The sequence below is a fragment of the Panthera pardus genome, unplaced genomic scaffold, assembly GCF_024362965.1.
Source record: "Panthera pardus isolate Hobbes unplaced genomic scaffold, ASM2436296v1 HiC_scaffold_17, whole genome shotgun sequence".
Classification (NCBI taxonomy): domain Eukaryota; kingdom Metazoa; phylum Chordata; class Mammalia; order Carnivora; family Felidae; genus Panthera; species Panthera pardus.
Window position 1 is genome coordinate 22,576,956 of NW_026526732.1, and position 14,864 is coordinate 22,591,819.

Consider the following 14,864-nt stretch of genomic DNA (forward strand, 5'->3'; position numbering starts at 1 on the left):
TTTCCTTCATGGCAAATAGATGATTATCTGTCTTCATGCAGATGATCTGGGTTTCACAAACCAAGAGCAGTAATTAGCTTTAACCTGCTAGCTAATTACCATCAGGAAAAAAAAAATGGTGTAAAATCAACAAAAATCCCAATCACTGGTTTAGACAAGCTTTAATATTGTAACACATAGGGTTAACATCACTGAATATGGGCATACTCTCAGAACTTTAGGGAAAGACACGTTTCAGCTAACGCGGCGTGATGGGCCCATATCAGGTTTTACCCGCAACTAGACATCCTTTGAGTTGTGTGGCCAGTTGGTACTATTTACCCTTAAAATTACCCAAATAGAAACTTCTCTTCCATTTTACATGATAGAGAAGACCCAGGTCTCATCCAAGCCCATGATAATGTGTTTGCAAGGCTTTATGTTTTGTTTTAAAGAAAAAGGAATCTGTCCCTTCCATGAATCGCTAGCAGCCCCAGCTTAAAATACGCTGCTGCTGGGTTCACCCACCCTTATTAAGCCTTCAGTACAACATTAATTCACTAGCCAAATCTAATTGGAAAAGAAGCTCATCATCTACATCATTTCGAGGAGCTTGAGGAACAGAGTCACTCATGTAGTTCAATCACACATGAACATTTTTTGAGCACCTTGATAGGTGCCAAGCCCAGCGATAGCCAGGAAGATACCTGCCTTCGAGAAGCTTGCTTTCTAGTCTGCTTAGTCTTTTCAGAACCCAGTGTTTCCAAGATGATACCATCAGCTTCCTATATTGCTCCCTGAGCTACAGGGCACCCCTGTGGTTTCCTGCTTGCTAGGAGCTCTGGTGAGTCTGTTTCTGAATCTGACTTCCCACTCCTTAAGCCCTAGCTTAACAGTGAACGTGGTTCCCTAGTTCCAAACTGTTGTCCTTGCCCTGTTTGGTATCTCAGTTTCCACTCTGAATGAAGATTTTGCCTTGGTTAAATCAACCTTACTGCGATGCTGAATGTCAGCTTCCAACCCCTTCCTAGTAGCTGGAATCCCGCTCCAGTGGACAGACCTGCTTCCTGACGGTGACTATTGAGCTGGGCTCAATGTCGGCGCAAGGGCAGTTCCCACCCAGCTGAGCCCCACTGTCAGTCCTCGCAGATCATTAAGACTCTTGCACTGTTTCCCCTTGGTGTGCCAGTCTAGTGCTGTAGCCTGGCCCTGCCCATAAACCACCCTATAAATGCTAATTAAATATCATGTGTTTCCTGTAGAGTACGATTTCTGTTTAATCCATATAATCCATGACACTGAGGTCAGGAACTGTGCCTTTTAAAACTCTGTATCCATAGCACTTAGCAGTGTTTGAAGTGTAGTAAATTTCAGATCCAATAAACACTTGTTGAATGAAAGAATGGAGGCAGACTGGGAACATGCTAGCCCTTGCTCTCACCATTATGATACGCTGCCTTCCAATTAAGACGGAAGTGTCTTAGGGCTCTGTTAGTGCTCGATTTGATGAGATTCATATTCTGTAGACCTCTTTTCATAAGCACTTGCCATGTTCTCTGCCTTTGTCGTTGAGCACAGTGAAACAGATCGTTGTGTCAGTTAGCAACTTTAGGATAAATCTCGAGAGTGTAAACCAATGGTCTACCGATCCTGAAAGTGTTTTTTCGTAGAAGGTTCTGTGCAGAGGACAACCTTAGGACAGCTGCAAGCACGCACCTCTGTAATCCATCCCCGTGTGATGTGCTTTCATTAACTAAATCACTGTTTCATAAAAAAATATTCAATGTTCTCAATTCATAGGGATGGAAAGATTGTGGAAGCATGTTCTTCATTGCTACTGAGAAATGTGAAGTTACGGTGAAATCATTGGTACCTAAGTGGCCCATATCCTGGCTCCTGTGGCATAAATAGTTGATACATAATTACATTCAAAGACAGGAACAGAAATTTACTAACCCCTAAATTCTCTGAGAAGTTCTTCTATCCAAAATAGAAAGATTCAGTATGGTGTTTCTAATTCAAGTGTGTGAATGTGGACTGCATTTTCAAGCGCAGAGTTTGAAATTAAAGTCTGTCTGTGCAAACTATTATTTATACTTCTTTATACTTAAATTCTTTCTAGACTTTTCTCTTTCAGTACAGCTGAATCCTCCAACAAAATCTTGGCAGGACCGTCAACTTCCCTTTCTGCCACTGCTGAATACATCAAATACCTATTTGAACAGAATGAAATATTGTGGTGTGACTAAATAATTTGGAGAGCTGAACACTGCCGTATTTAACAAGCAATTTTTGATCTTGCTCTTATCCCTTAATATTATATTGTAAGCACACTCCCATGTCATTAAAAATGTTCATAAATATAAACAATATTGCACACTTTCTAGCATTTACTTATCCACTGCCCTATTCTTGGACATGAAGATTGTTTCCAAGTGTTTTTTTTTTTTACTATTATTAATATCACTATGATGAATATCATTATATGCCCACATCTGATCACTCTTTAATAAAAACTTGCAGGAATCAAATTGCTAAATGAAAGAAAATCAAAGGTTTTAAGGCTTTTGAGTAAACAGCCAAATTGTTTTCCCGGTACCTGCCACGGAATCAAATTACCTGCCTCCTCTCTTGCTGGTATCTGTTGTCTGTACGGATAATTTGGCATCTAATTTTCTTTACCTTATTTTCCTTCTGATTCCCTCTCCTTATTGCTTGTTTCCTGGTGTATTTTGTAATTTTTATTTGTTTTTTTTTTAATTTTTTTTTTGACGTTTATTTATTTTTGAGACAGAGAGAGACAGAGCATGAAGGGGGGAGGGGCAGAGAGAGAAGGAGACACAGAATCGGAAGCAGGCTCCAGGCTCTGAGCTGTCAGCACAGAGCCCGACACGGGGCTCGAACTCACGGACCGCGAGATCGTGACCTGAGCTGAAGTCGGACGCTTAACCGACTGCGCCACCCAGGCGCCCCTGTAATTTTTATTTGTAAGCTCGTGTTCAGTTGAGCGTTTGTAAGCATATGGGCCGAGGTTCCACTTCCAGAAAGGATCGACTCTGGATTGTAGGTACCAGGTGCCTGGGGTTCTCTGGTCCAGAACCACTTTGTTTGGCTTGGCATTTATAGACCCAAACAAGTAACTGCATGAGGATGAGACTATGGTTATAAGTTTCTATGGGAGGTTTTTTTCCACACATAGCCTAGGAGGAAAAAGGTAAGTTTCCCGACGTCTCTTTCATATCAGTTTGGGTTTTTTTTTCTAGCTTTCCCTTTCAGCAAGAGTGCAGCCCTTCATCCAGAATCTACGTGACACACCCAGCAGGAAACCCAAGGCCCAGGAGGTGGCCTTGCCGTGTCCATGTCTGACTGCAGAGAACACTGCCTTCGTTGAAGGGCACTCAGTGCCCAGGCAGATGAGGGGAGAATGGCTTGTTACAGTCTTTTTCATACCTCCCACCCCTATGTTCTGGGTCAATTAGACATATTTACAGAGTTTATGCCATAGTCAATAGAGGGAACCAGGTGACCTGATCCTCTGTCCACCTGGAGACTAGAGAACTTCACCCAAGGCTGTAGAATATTGATAAATTGGTTGTCAGTGGCTTCACTGCCTACTTGTCACTCTGGGGTCCAACCCCATCTGGTTCTGGCCCCAAAGGATGTCTCACGTTTTTTGTTTTAATTTCACCAATACATTTAAAATTTTTTTTAACGTTTATTTATTTTTGAGACAGAGAGAGGCAGAGCATGAACGGGGGAGGGTCAGAGAGAGAGGGAGACACAGAATCTGAAACAGGCTCCAGGCTCTGAGCCGTCAGCCCAGAGCCCGACGCGGGGCTCGAACTCACGGACCGCGAGATCGTGACCTGAGCCGAAGTCGGACGCTTAACCGACTGAGCCACCCAGGCGCCCCCACCAATACATTTAAAGGGATGTATTTATTTTTGACCCTCTGATCTGTGCGTATTCTGTAGTGGGAGCATTTTTCAGGTTATTTTGTCTGCCATATTGCCAGAAGAGGTCCCGTTTGCAATCTTTAGACCTCTTGTCACTTTCCTAGAAGTGTAAGTACCCAGTTTTACTTCCAGTCCATGCCTCTCATTGTTCTGGGCCACTTCAACATTTATGTGAGCGACCCATCCAACATCTTAGGCCCTCAGTTATTTGATCTTCTCATCTTTAGTGACCTTTATCTTCTTGTTCCTTCAGCTACCCTTGCGATGGGCCTTTTCAACCACATCAGTGGCCCCACCCTTAAAACACTTTAATTCCATCATCTCAACTTTGGACCACAGTTTCTTACATTCCTAATTCTCTCCTTCAGTTTCCTCTTTGATACTTCCAGGCCCGTGATTCCTCCTTTCTCTGTATCTGTTACCTGGAGACCTCCTTTTCCTCCCCATCCAGTCTACATCTTAGAGTAAGCTCTCAATCCGCCCACCTTCCCCCACTACCCTTCCGTTGTACCTGCCTAAACAAAAAAACCAAACTCTGTGAATCCGGCAGCCTGAATTCACACCTTCCCCTGAGCCGCTGGGAGAATCCACACAACACATACGAACTGTGCCACTTCTGTTCAAGTTCTTCATCCGGTTGCTTTAAACTGCTTAGTGATTCAGGACTCCTGCCTGGCTCCTTCAGTAGAGCATGTGACTTTCGATCTTTGGGGTCTTGAGTGAGAGCCCCACATTGGGTGTGGAGCCTATGTAAACAAACAAACTGCTTAGCGATTCTTGTCAATATCCATACATAGTTAATTCTCTCTTCTGTGATGTATAATACTAGCTCAAACCTTCTCCAGAGCCCTTAACAAAAGAATTGTCCTCCTGCCTTAGAGAAGACATGGAAGCCATCAGAAGAGAACTTCAGCTTTCCTGCCACCACATTTCAACCTAACTAACTACACTGGTAGGCAGCCTTTTACGTTGGTCCCTGATGATTCCCCCTTCCTGGTATTCACACGCCTGTGTAATCCCCTCCCTTTGAGTGTGGGCTGGACTAAGTGACTCCCTTCTAATTAAGAGTCTAGCAAAAGTGACAAGCTATCACTTCTGAGATGACGTTACACAAAGGCCATGACCTCCATCTTCCTTGCCCTCTCTTGCTTCCTCTCCAGCTCGCTCTGCCATGTTGTGAGTTGCCCTATGGAAAGTCCCGTGTGGCAAGAAACTGAGGGCGGCCTATTGGACAACTGCCAGTGAAGAACTGAGGTCCTCAATCCAACAGCTCACAAAAAAATGTAAAAAAAAATAAAATAAAAAAAAAACCAAAAAGACAAAACACAGCATCGTGCCAACAACCTTGTGAGTGAGCTTGGAAACAGATCCTTCCCGAGCTGAGTGTGGAAATAACTACAGCCAGGCACATTTCCTGATCACAATCTGAGTCAGAAGTCCCAGCAAAGATATGCCTGGACTCCTGACCCACAGAATAAATGCACAACAAACGCATTGTGTGAAGCAGCCGCATTGTGGGGTAACTTGCTACATGGCAATAATGAATATACACACCCACTCATCCTTCCTGCCTCTTGCTGCAATGGAAGAGAAGCCTCCCCTCTACTCTAAAGCAGATTCCACCATCTATGCATGAGGTCTCTTCCCTTCTCATCCTCCCAGGTCTTATCCACAAACAGGTCCCTCCTCCAAGACCTTCAGCGCACTTGTCCACTCACAGCTCACCTGGTCTCTCTTCATCCCAAGGGATTAAAACCAGTGAAGACAGAAGCCAAACTAATCTGGTTCACTGTTTTATCCTCAATTTCTACCATCATCCTTTGAACACAAAAGGCTCTTCATAATAATATGGTGAATGAATATATCATGAATGGATATTTAAAACATTTTTGGACAGTCTAATAAAATTCCATTGGTGTTGGTTAGCATTTGTATATCAACTGTTTCAAGCCCTACCTATGAAAATCTAGTTAAAAACCATACATATAACAGAGTAATTTGCTGAAATTGGTGTTTTTGCTGGATTTTTGTTGTTGTTATTTCCTACTAATGATGACTCAACCTCGTCTCAAATGAAAATATTTTCTTTCCTGCAACCAGGACCTCCGTTAGCCAATAAGACTCTTTTATGCAAAATTTTTAAGAGTACCCTTTCCTCTTGGCAACTTGCCCAGCTTGGCAAACCCTGTACAGGCTGAATTTCCAGCCCCATTCTCTCCCATGGCCAATGCGCTCATACAATGAACAACCTACATATCCTTACATTGCTACCCTGCTCAGTCCTTCTACCAGGGAAAGCCTCGGGCCAGGTATTTGCTGTGTTGAGTTCTGGGCTCCCTCACCTCCCTGAGGAAAGTCAAGAACCAACAAGAGTCGAATTAAACTAGATCATCCAAGGGGCATCTGGGTAGCTCAATCGGTTAAGCATCTGACTCTTGATTTTGGTTTAGGTGAAAATCCCAGGGTCGTGGGATCGAGCCCTGCATCGGACTCAGAGCTGAACAAGGAGCCTGCTTAAGATGTTTACGATTCTCCCTCCCCCCTCCCTCTGCCTCTCTCCGCATTCACATGCTCTCTCTCTAAAATAAAATAAATAAATAAACCAGATCATCCAAGAAATGGAGATGGATGATGATGCTTTGCATTGGAATGGGGGAATGGGTACATCTGGCCATGATTTCCCAACAATAATGGCAGGTTTGGGGGCCCATCTCCAGCAGCCACAGAGCCCCACACATGACTGTGCTGGCTGGTGAAGGAGCAACCGTAATGGTGACCACAAAGGGCAGGGAATGAGGCTCCTTCCCCTCTTGTGCCTGCAGGGCTACTGAGGAAACCTGCAAAAGGGGAGATGGCCTGGCAAGTAGATGGATTCTGGAAGTCTCACCAGTGCTGGAAAGTGAAGGATGAAGGATGATGTGCCTCGGACCAGACTTCGATTAATTAGACTTCAATTAATTTAGTAAAATGAATAATTAGACCTCACCTGTGCAGTATATATATTATAACATTATATCTCTACCCAGATTTCCCTTACTGGACCTCACATGTACCCTTTGTTTCTAGCTGCACTCCCTAAACCATTGCTGAGGCTCTAATGATTCATATTTAAGCTACTTATATGGGTGCTTCATGGCTCTCCCTGCACCTCTCCCCCTCACTTCTTTTTCCTACTATTCCATGATAACCTACTTTTAAAATTTTAATTTAATTTAATTTAATTTAATTTAATTATTTTAGAGAAAGAGTGCAAGCAGACAGAGGGGTAGAGGGAGAGAGAGAAAGAGTCTTAAGCAGGCTCCACAGCACAGAGTCTGATGCGGGGCTCGATTCCACGACTCTGGGATCATGACCTGAGCCAAAATCAAGAGTCTGATGTTCAACCAGCTGAGCCACCCAGGTGCACCCAAATTAACCTCTTTTCAACATGACTTTCAGAATATCACTTTGTCACACAAACATCTTCCACTGCTCCCCACTACTTAGAAGTTGGATTTCAAAGTCTTGGCCTGGGGTTCAAGGCCCTGCACAATATGGTCTCAATATACCTGTCTGGCTTCACCCATAACCTGTGATTCCAGCCAAACTAAAAATTCTCATCTCAGTGCCTCTGCCCACCCCAATTTTTCTGGCTAGGGTTTTCCCTACACCTTCTTTTTTTTTCTTTTTCTTTTTTTTTAAACCAAAACCTTACATAACCTTTAACACATTAACATCAAAATTCTCCTTTATCTGGAAGTATTTCCTAACTCTTTAACACCTAGAGTCCTTTTCTTGTCTTTTATATTGTTTGTGGTCACAATTTAATTTCCCTGTGTTATATAACATTTGATTTTAAATATTGACTTGACTGTGAGTTCCTAGGGGGCAGGAACCAGAGCAAGCTGTGTACCTTCGCATGTTTCCATGTTGCCCAGCACAGGATTCTGCACAAAAACGAACAAAATTACTGATTGGTTGATGCTTCCTTTTACCTGAAGATCCACCATTAACATTTTTGCTGGACTTAAAATACAACTTTTAAAATTAAAAAAAAATTTTTTTTACATTCCATTCAAATTCTCAAAAAAAGTTCACCTAACTATAAAGTTTAATCACAAACCCGAAATATCCATGTTAGCAAAATTAAAAGACATAAATATATAATCTGATATAGAAGTTTTCTGTTTGGGGGGGGTACAGTTTTAAGCCAAATATACCTACGATATAAGCTATGTCATAGACAATCTGGTCCCTCTTCAAAGAATAGTATTAGGTTATTAACTTTAAAAGAACAAATCTTACCTCTTTAAACTTATGTTTTAAGACTGAAAATATTTAATTCTAATATTTAATTAGAAATAAACCTTCAGTTGGGAATGCAAGCTGGTGCAGCCACTCTGGAAAACAGTATGGAGGTTCCTCAAAAAACTAAAAAGAGAACTACCCTACGACCCAGCAATTGCACTACTAGGCATTTATCCATGGGATACAGGTATGCTGTTTCGAAGGGACACATGTACCCCAATATTTATAGCAGCACTATCAACAATAGCCAAAGTATGGAAAGAGCCCAAATGTCCATCGATGGATGAATGGATAAAGAAGATGTGGTATATATACAAATGGAGTATTACTTGGCAATCAAAAAGAATGAAATCTTGCCATTTGCAACAACGTGAATGGAACTAGAGGGTATTATGCTAAGCAAAATTAGTCAGAGAAAGACAAATACATGACTTCACTCATATGAGGACTTTAAGACACAGAACAGATGAACACAAGGGAAGGGAAGCAAAAATAATATGAAAACAGGGAGGGGAACAAAACATAAGAGGCTCTTAAATATGGAGAACAAACTGAGGGTTACTGGAGGGGTTGTGGGAGGGGAGATGGGCTAAATGGGTAAGGGACACTAAGGAATCTACTTCTGAAATCATTGTTGCACTAGATGCTAACTAATTTGGATGTAAATTTAAAATAAATAAATAAATAAAATAAAATAAAAAAAAGAAAGAAACCTTCACTTGAAGCCGTTTAGGTAGTAATGAACTGTATTTCTAAAAATTAATGAATGTAAAGTCTGTTACAGGTTTTGTTTTCTTGTACTTTTAAGCCCAGTTCCTTCTTGAATGAATGAAATTCAACAAAATCATTCACAGGAATAGAAATGACCTGTGACTTATAAAATATATAATCCAGAAAATACAGGACGAAAGAAACCTACCAAGGCCAGGTTGCGAGAGCGAAGTGTCACACACAGCAGCCTGACTCACTAGTCATGCTCTGGGTGTTGTGGGGCTTAAAGGTGCCTAAGAGAATCGGTCTTAGACCTCAAATCCTCTCACATACACAATAATTTAAATTTGGCGATCCTCCAAATTACCGGCCAACATAAACAAAAAACGTATAGATGCAAAGATTATAACCTCTCCGTTAGCTCTGTTGGACATCAATTCAAAACAGATCAATTTAGCCAAGGGCATTGGCTTTCTCTGACATATCTCATTCCAAAAATGTGATTATGCCCTATTAGCTGAAAACAGCAATGCCTAAAAAGTGGCTAATTTTTTTTTTTTTTAAACAATTGTTCACAGCCTGGACACAGACTGGTTTTCTTGTTTTTTTTTTTTTTTTTTTTTTTTAAAGTAAAAACAAATGTCCACTTAGGAAGACTGAGGGTACTTAAGAATCAATTGTATTCTGAAAACAATTTACCCTAAGAGGGACTGGATTTTTATTTAACAAAACAGTCCGATAATGGTTTTAATAGATTGGAAGATAAATAAGCATTAAGTAGTTAGAAACAAAAAGTAATTCATCTAATATTGCTTCTCAGGGACTACAGTACTTTACGGGAGAAAAAAATTCAAACACCATGTTTATAGGTACATCTGTCTTTTCAATAGAAGCTATTAAGTGGCAATAGCAAGTCTCCTGTCTCACAGCACAGTTTGCTGATCAGTATAACCACTGCGCCATCTAGTGTCCAAACTGCAAACAGCAACTAAGGAGAGATTTTTCTGCAAGTCCATCTCTCTGAATGCCATTTTTTTCCTTTTACTGGTGTTTGGAAAGTAGTTTATTACAAAGAATATAGAGGACCAAAATTTAAAAAAACATAAAATAAAAACAAAGAATATAAAGGACAGACTGTTTATATGTAAATTATTCAGCATTTTAACTTTTCCCACTGTTGAGGAAATTAAGATCTGGTGCCTATAAAATGTCACACAAACTATATAAAACAATTTTTTGAACACAGGTAAAGGCAGGAATAAATATTTTTTTTAAATATTTTTAAAGTCTTTTTAAATACCTTGTAAAAGAGAAAGTTAAGGGGCACCTGGGTGGCTCTGTCAGTTGAACATCTATCTGACTCTTGATTTTGGCTCAGGTCATGATCCCAGGGTTGTGGGATCCAGCCCTATGTCAGGCTCCATGCTAAGCTTGGGAGTCTCTCTCCCTCTGCCCCTCTCCCCTCCTCATGTGCACTCTCTCTCTCTCTCTCTCTCTCTCTTAAAAAATTAATTAATTGGGGCGCCTGGGTGGCTCAGTCGGTTAAGCGTCCGACTTCGGCTCAGGTCATGATCTCGCGGTCCGTGAGTTCAAGCCCCACGTCGGGCTCTGTGCTGACAGCTCAGAGCCTGGAGCCTGTTTCAGATTCTGTGTCTCCCTCTCTCTCTGACCCTCCCCCGTTCATGCTCTGTGTCTCAAAAATAAATAAACGTTAAAAAAATTTTTTTTTTAAAAATAATTAATTAAAGGAGAAAGTTAAGATACTGCTTTGAACTGTGGCTAGGAATCGTGACATTCATAGACTATATAAACAGAATGGGGGAAATAATTGGCAGATATAAAGCCAAACAAAAAGTATGAAAATATGCACAAGAGAATAATTTAATTTATTGGTTGGAAATGCTTTTGGAGTTGTTGATGATTATTTGTTTATTTGCCTAATTATAGCTCTTAGTTATTTCCAAGTGGATATTTTGTTGTAATTAACTAGCCAAGTAAATATTGATAAATCTAATGTGACAGTCACATCTAGCTATTCTCCAAGATGAGAATAGAATCTGGTCAGATTCCACAGGCCCCCATTAAAAGCACTAATTTTTACATTTGGAAAAGTTATTTTTTTTAGCATATTTCTATTAGTAAAAAATAAAAAATGGCAGAGGCCAGCTGTTAGATTTAGAACTGAAATACTATCAGAGAGAGAGTGTGCATCATTTGGGGGGTTCTTTTCAGTATTGCTATTGAAGAGGTCCTGGTTTGTTTGGAAAATATTTACGTCAAATTTCCAATGCAACCATTGGGGCTGCTGCTTTTTAAACATCATTAAAATATTTGGAAATTTTAAGCATGCCCTCAAGAATAATTTTATGATTATTTGTCAAAGGATTCAACCTAAAAAAAAATGCAGGTAATCATAAAAAGAAATTTCAAGTCAATGCAACCTCTCTCCAGAGATGAAAAAGAAAATGCAGCTGTAATTTTAAAAATTTAACTGAATTCTATAGGTGCTAGCATAGAGGTATAAAATCCACTCATGGAGTTAAAGAAGACACTTTACAAATGAACATTTAAGGTAATACAGAGGACAGACCCTAAGGTGACCCACATAATTTGCCACCCCCTGATGTCCATACCATTGTGCAGTCCCTACCACTGAGTGCAAACGGGACCTGTGGATGGTTTTTAGCCAGTGGAAAATGGCAAAGTGGATTTGCCACACTACATAAGACTCCGTTTTAGCAGACTGGAGCAAGAAAGTCTCCTTCCTGGCACCTCCACTGCCGCCCGATGAGACCATGAGCAGAGAACCTGGTTGAGTTGTGCCCAGGCTTCTGACTCATGGAAGATGTGACTTGTTTTACCTGCTAAGTTCATGGTAATCTGTTATGCAGCAACAGAAAATGAATATAATGAATATAAGCAGTATGTTAAATAAAATTCACAATTCCACAGTTATTGAAAACCAGACCCAGGTCTGAGCCTGACATAGAGTATGTCCTCAGCATAGCTGAATGGATATACTATATCCTATACAAAGATCAGAAAGGCAAGTAGGAGTTTAATGCACAGTTCCAAGGACATCATAATCTATTTGAGGAAAAATGGACATATAATTAACTCTAATGAGTCCCTAAAATGACATGATTCGATGCACGGAAAAGAGTCTGCATTAATAGAAATCTGTCAAGCCACAGGGGCAGCTGGGTGGCTCAGTTGGTTAAGCGCCGACTTTGGCTCAGGTCATGATCTCATAGCTTGTGAGTTCGAGCCCTGCATCAGGCTCTGTGCTGACAGCTCAGATCCTGGAGCCCACGTGGGTTTCTGTGTCTCCCTCTCTCTCTGCCCCTTCCCCACCCATCCTCTGTCTCTCCCTCTCTCAGAAATAAAAATAAACACTAAAAAATTTTTTTAACAAATAAATCTATCAAGCTATAGAAAACTCAAATCAACACTACTTAGCAAAAACAAACAAACAAACAAAAATGGACGGAGGAGGACTTCATCGATTCACAAAACTGAAGTCTGGAAGTAGGGCCAGCCTCATGCTTAGCTGCATCCATCCTCAAGGCTCCAAAATTCTCTAGGCTCTTTCCTCCGAAGCATGTCATTTTTAAACTTGGACAAACTGGCCCTATGCTTACAAATATGAACACAGGATTATAGTATACCATCCAAGGGCTTCCATGGAATAGAGAAGAAACTTCTCTCCCATAAGCCCCAGTGAAAGTCTACATTTCTTACTGACCTGAATTGGATCATGCACACACCCTTCAACTGAGCTCCACAGCCAAAATGACCATCCAAAGCAGTTGGCGCCCAGAACTAGAGCAAACAATGGGTCATTCCCTCTAAGCCACACAGTTGATGATGCCTCGTAGAGATGGTTTCCCCACAGGAAAATCTGAGGGTCATTAGTGGGAGTCAAAGCAAATTGATGTTAAGGTGGTCACCAATAAATGCTGGCCATAGAGTCATACTAATTCTGAGTGGGAAGATCAGTGATGTAAAATATAATGAAATATAATGTATAAAGAAATTATGCATACACCCAAGTGAAGGATATATGAGAACACCTTGTACTAACTTCACAACAGTTCTGTAAGGGTGAAATTATTTCAGATTAGAAAGTTAAAAACATTTCATTTATTCTGGCTTAGATATGATGGAGGCCAAACTTCCATACTTGATAAATTAAAGCAATTAGGTTTTTGAAATAGGATAATACAAAAAATATTTGTAGTAGTAAAATTTGTGAATTTCAAAGGAAAATAAACTATTGTTTGTTAGTTTTTGAGCCTCAACACACACACACACACACACACACACACACACACACACACACACAAATTCTCTCTCTATCTCTCTCCCTCTCTTTCTAGTTAGAAAAATATATACATACTTGGGATGCATTTGATGGAAGCATTTAGACCCTCTAGTTTCAGCCAAGAAAGTATCTAGTCCACTTCAGTGTTGAGCTGGATATATTGACTGAATTGACTAGAAAGTTGGCACAAGGTTCAGGGAAAGAAATACTATACCAGGAGTTCAGCAAAAAGCTGAGGTGTCAGGATAAGATATGAGAGGAGTAAGGAATTTAGGCTAGTGAGGAGCTAAATAGCAGAAGAGCAGTATCAGAGAAAATCTATGAGGGAGAAAAGAATTTTTTAGCATTAAGCAAGGAAAAGACTAAAAGGTATTGACTCTGCAGTTAGGTCCAAAAAGAAACAGAGAACCAAGAAAGAGCATAGAAGATCTTTTGGTGAAGACCCTAATTGTGACATGTTGATGGACCAATGTTTTATAATCAATCAAGTACAAAGAAATCATCTATCTCTTAAATATGTCCCTCAAGATAAATATTAATTTTCAAAGAACATGAAGAGAATATTATGAACAGAACATTAAAACGATACTGAAATGAACACTCCTAGGAGAAATGGCTGATTCCAGAACAGGGACAGGAAACACAAGATGGGCCTGGAACATTGTTCAGGGCCAGAAAATAAGGAAACGATTTAAAAAAAGGATGGGATGGGGCACCTGGGTGGCTCAGCCAGTTAAGGATCCCACTCTTGACATCCACTCAGGTCATGATCTCAGGATCATGAGATGGAGCCCCGCTTCTGGCCCAGCTTGTATCCAAGCTGAGCATGGAGCCTGCTTGGGATTCTCTCTCTCTCCCTCTGCCCCTCCCCACATGTACACAGTCTCTCTCTCTCTCTCTCAAAATAAATAAATAAATAAACTTTAAAAAAAAAACAATGGGGCAAGTCAAAAGGATACAGGAACCAATGTGAATGAGCTCTCAATAGCCAAATAGACAACAATCTGGGCAACAAAGTAAGTAAAGATAGTAATGGAATAAATGTCCATGGTCCACATAGAATAAATGTCCATGGTCCATAGTGATGCAAATAAATAGTTCAATGAATAATAAAGAACTCAGAAGAAACAGCTCTTCCTCACAGTGGAATTCCAATGAATAAATGTAGAAGGAATGCTAGAAATAGAAAATCACCATGAAGCAAGCACCACAATAATTGTTGCAGGCAAAAATTATGGAAGATCATTCGTGCAATAACTGGCTAAATTTGAACAAGATCTGTAGATTAGTTAGTAGTATTTTATCAGTGTCATTTCCTAGTTCCATTAGTTGTACTACGGTTTTGTAAGAGGTTATCATTTAGGGAGGCCAGGTGAGGGGTATATGGACTCTATGTACAAGTGTTGCAATTTTTGCAACAGTTTAATATGGCTAACATTGTTTTAATTAATTTAACTTCCTCATTTTTTTCAAATTTTATGAAAATAATATGAACATAGTTTGCCTCTTCAGGTCTCAGGATCACTAGGATAAATAGCAATCACCATTTTCAGAGCTATTCATCACTTAGGTTAAGAAAATCAGGGCCATCTTCCTCAACCTGCATT

General features: G+C 40.4%; 1 protein-coding gene across 6 annotated transcripts in view; it reads right to left on the minus strand.

Annotated features, from left to right (window-relative positions):
* The window catches only part of PHACTR2 (phosphatase and actin regulator 2), a 273,198-nt gene that overhangs the window by 217,898 nt on the left and 40,436 nt on the right, over positions 1-14,864 (minus strand). The window lies entirely within an intron of this gene.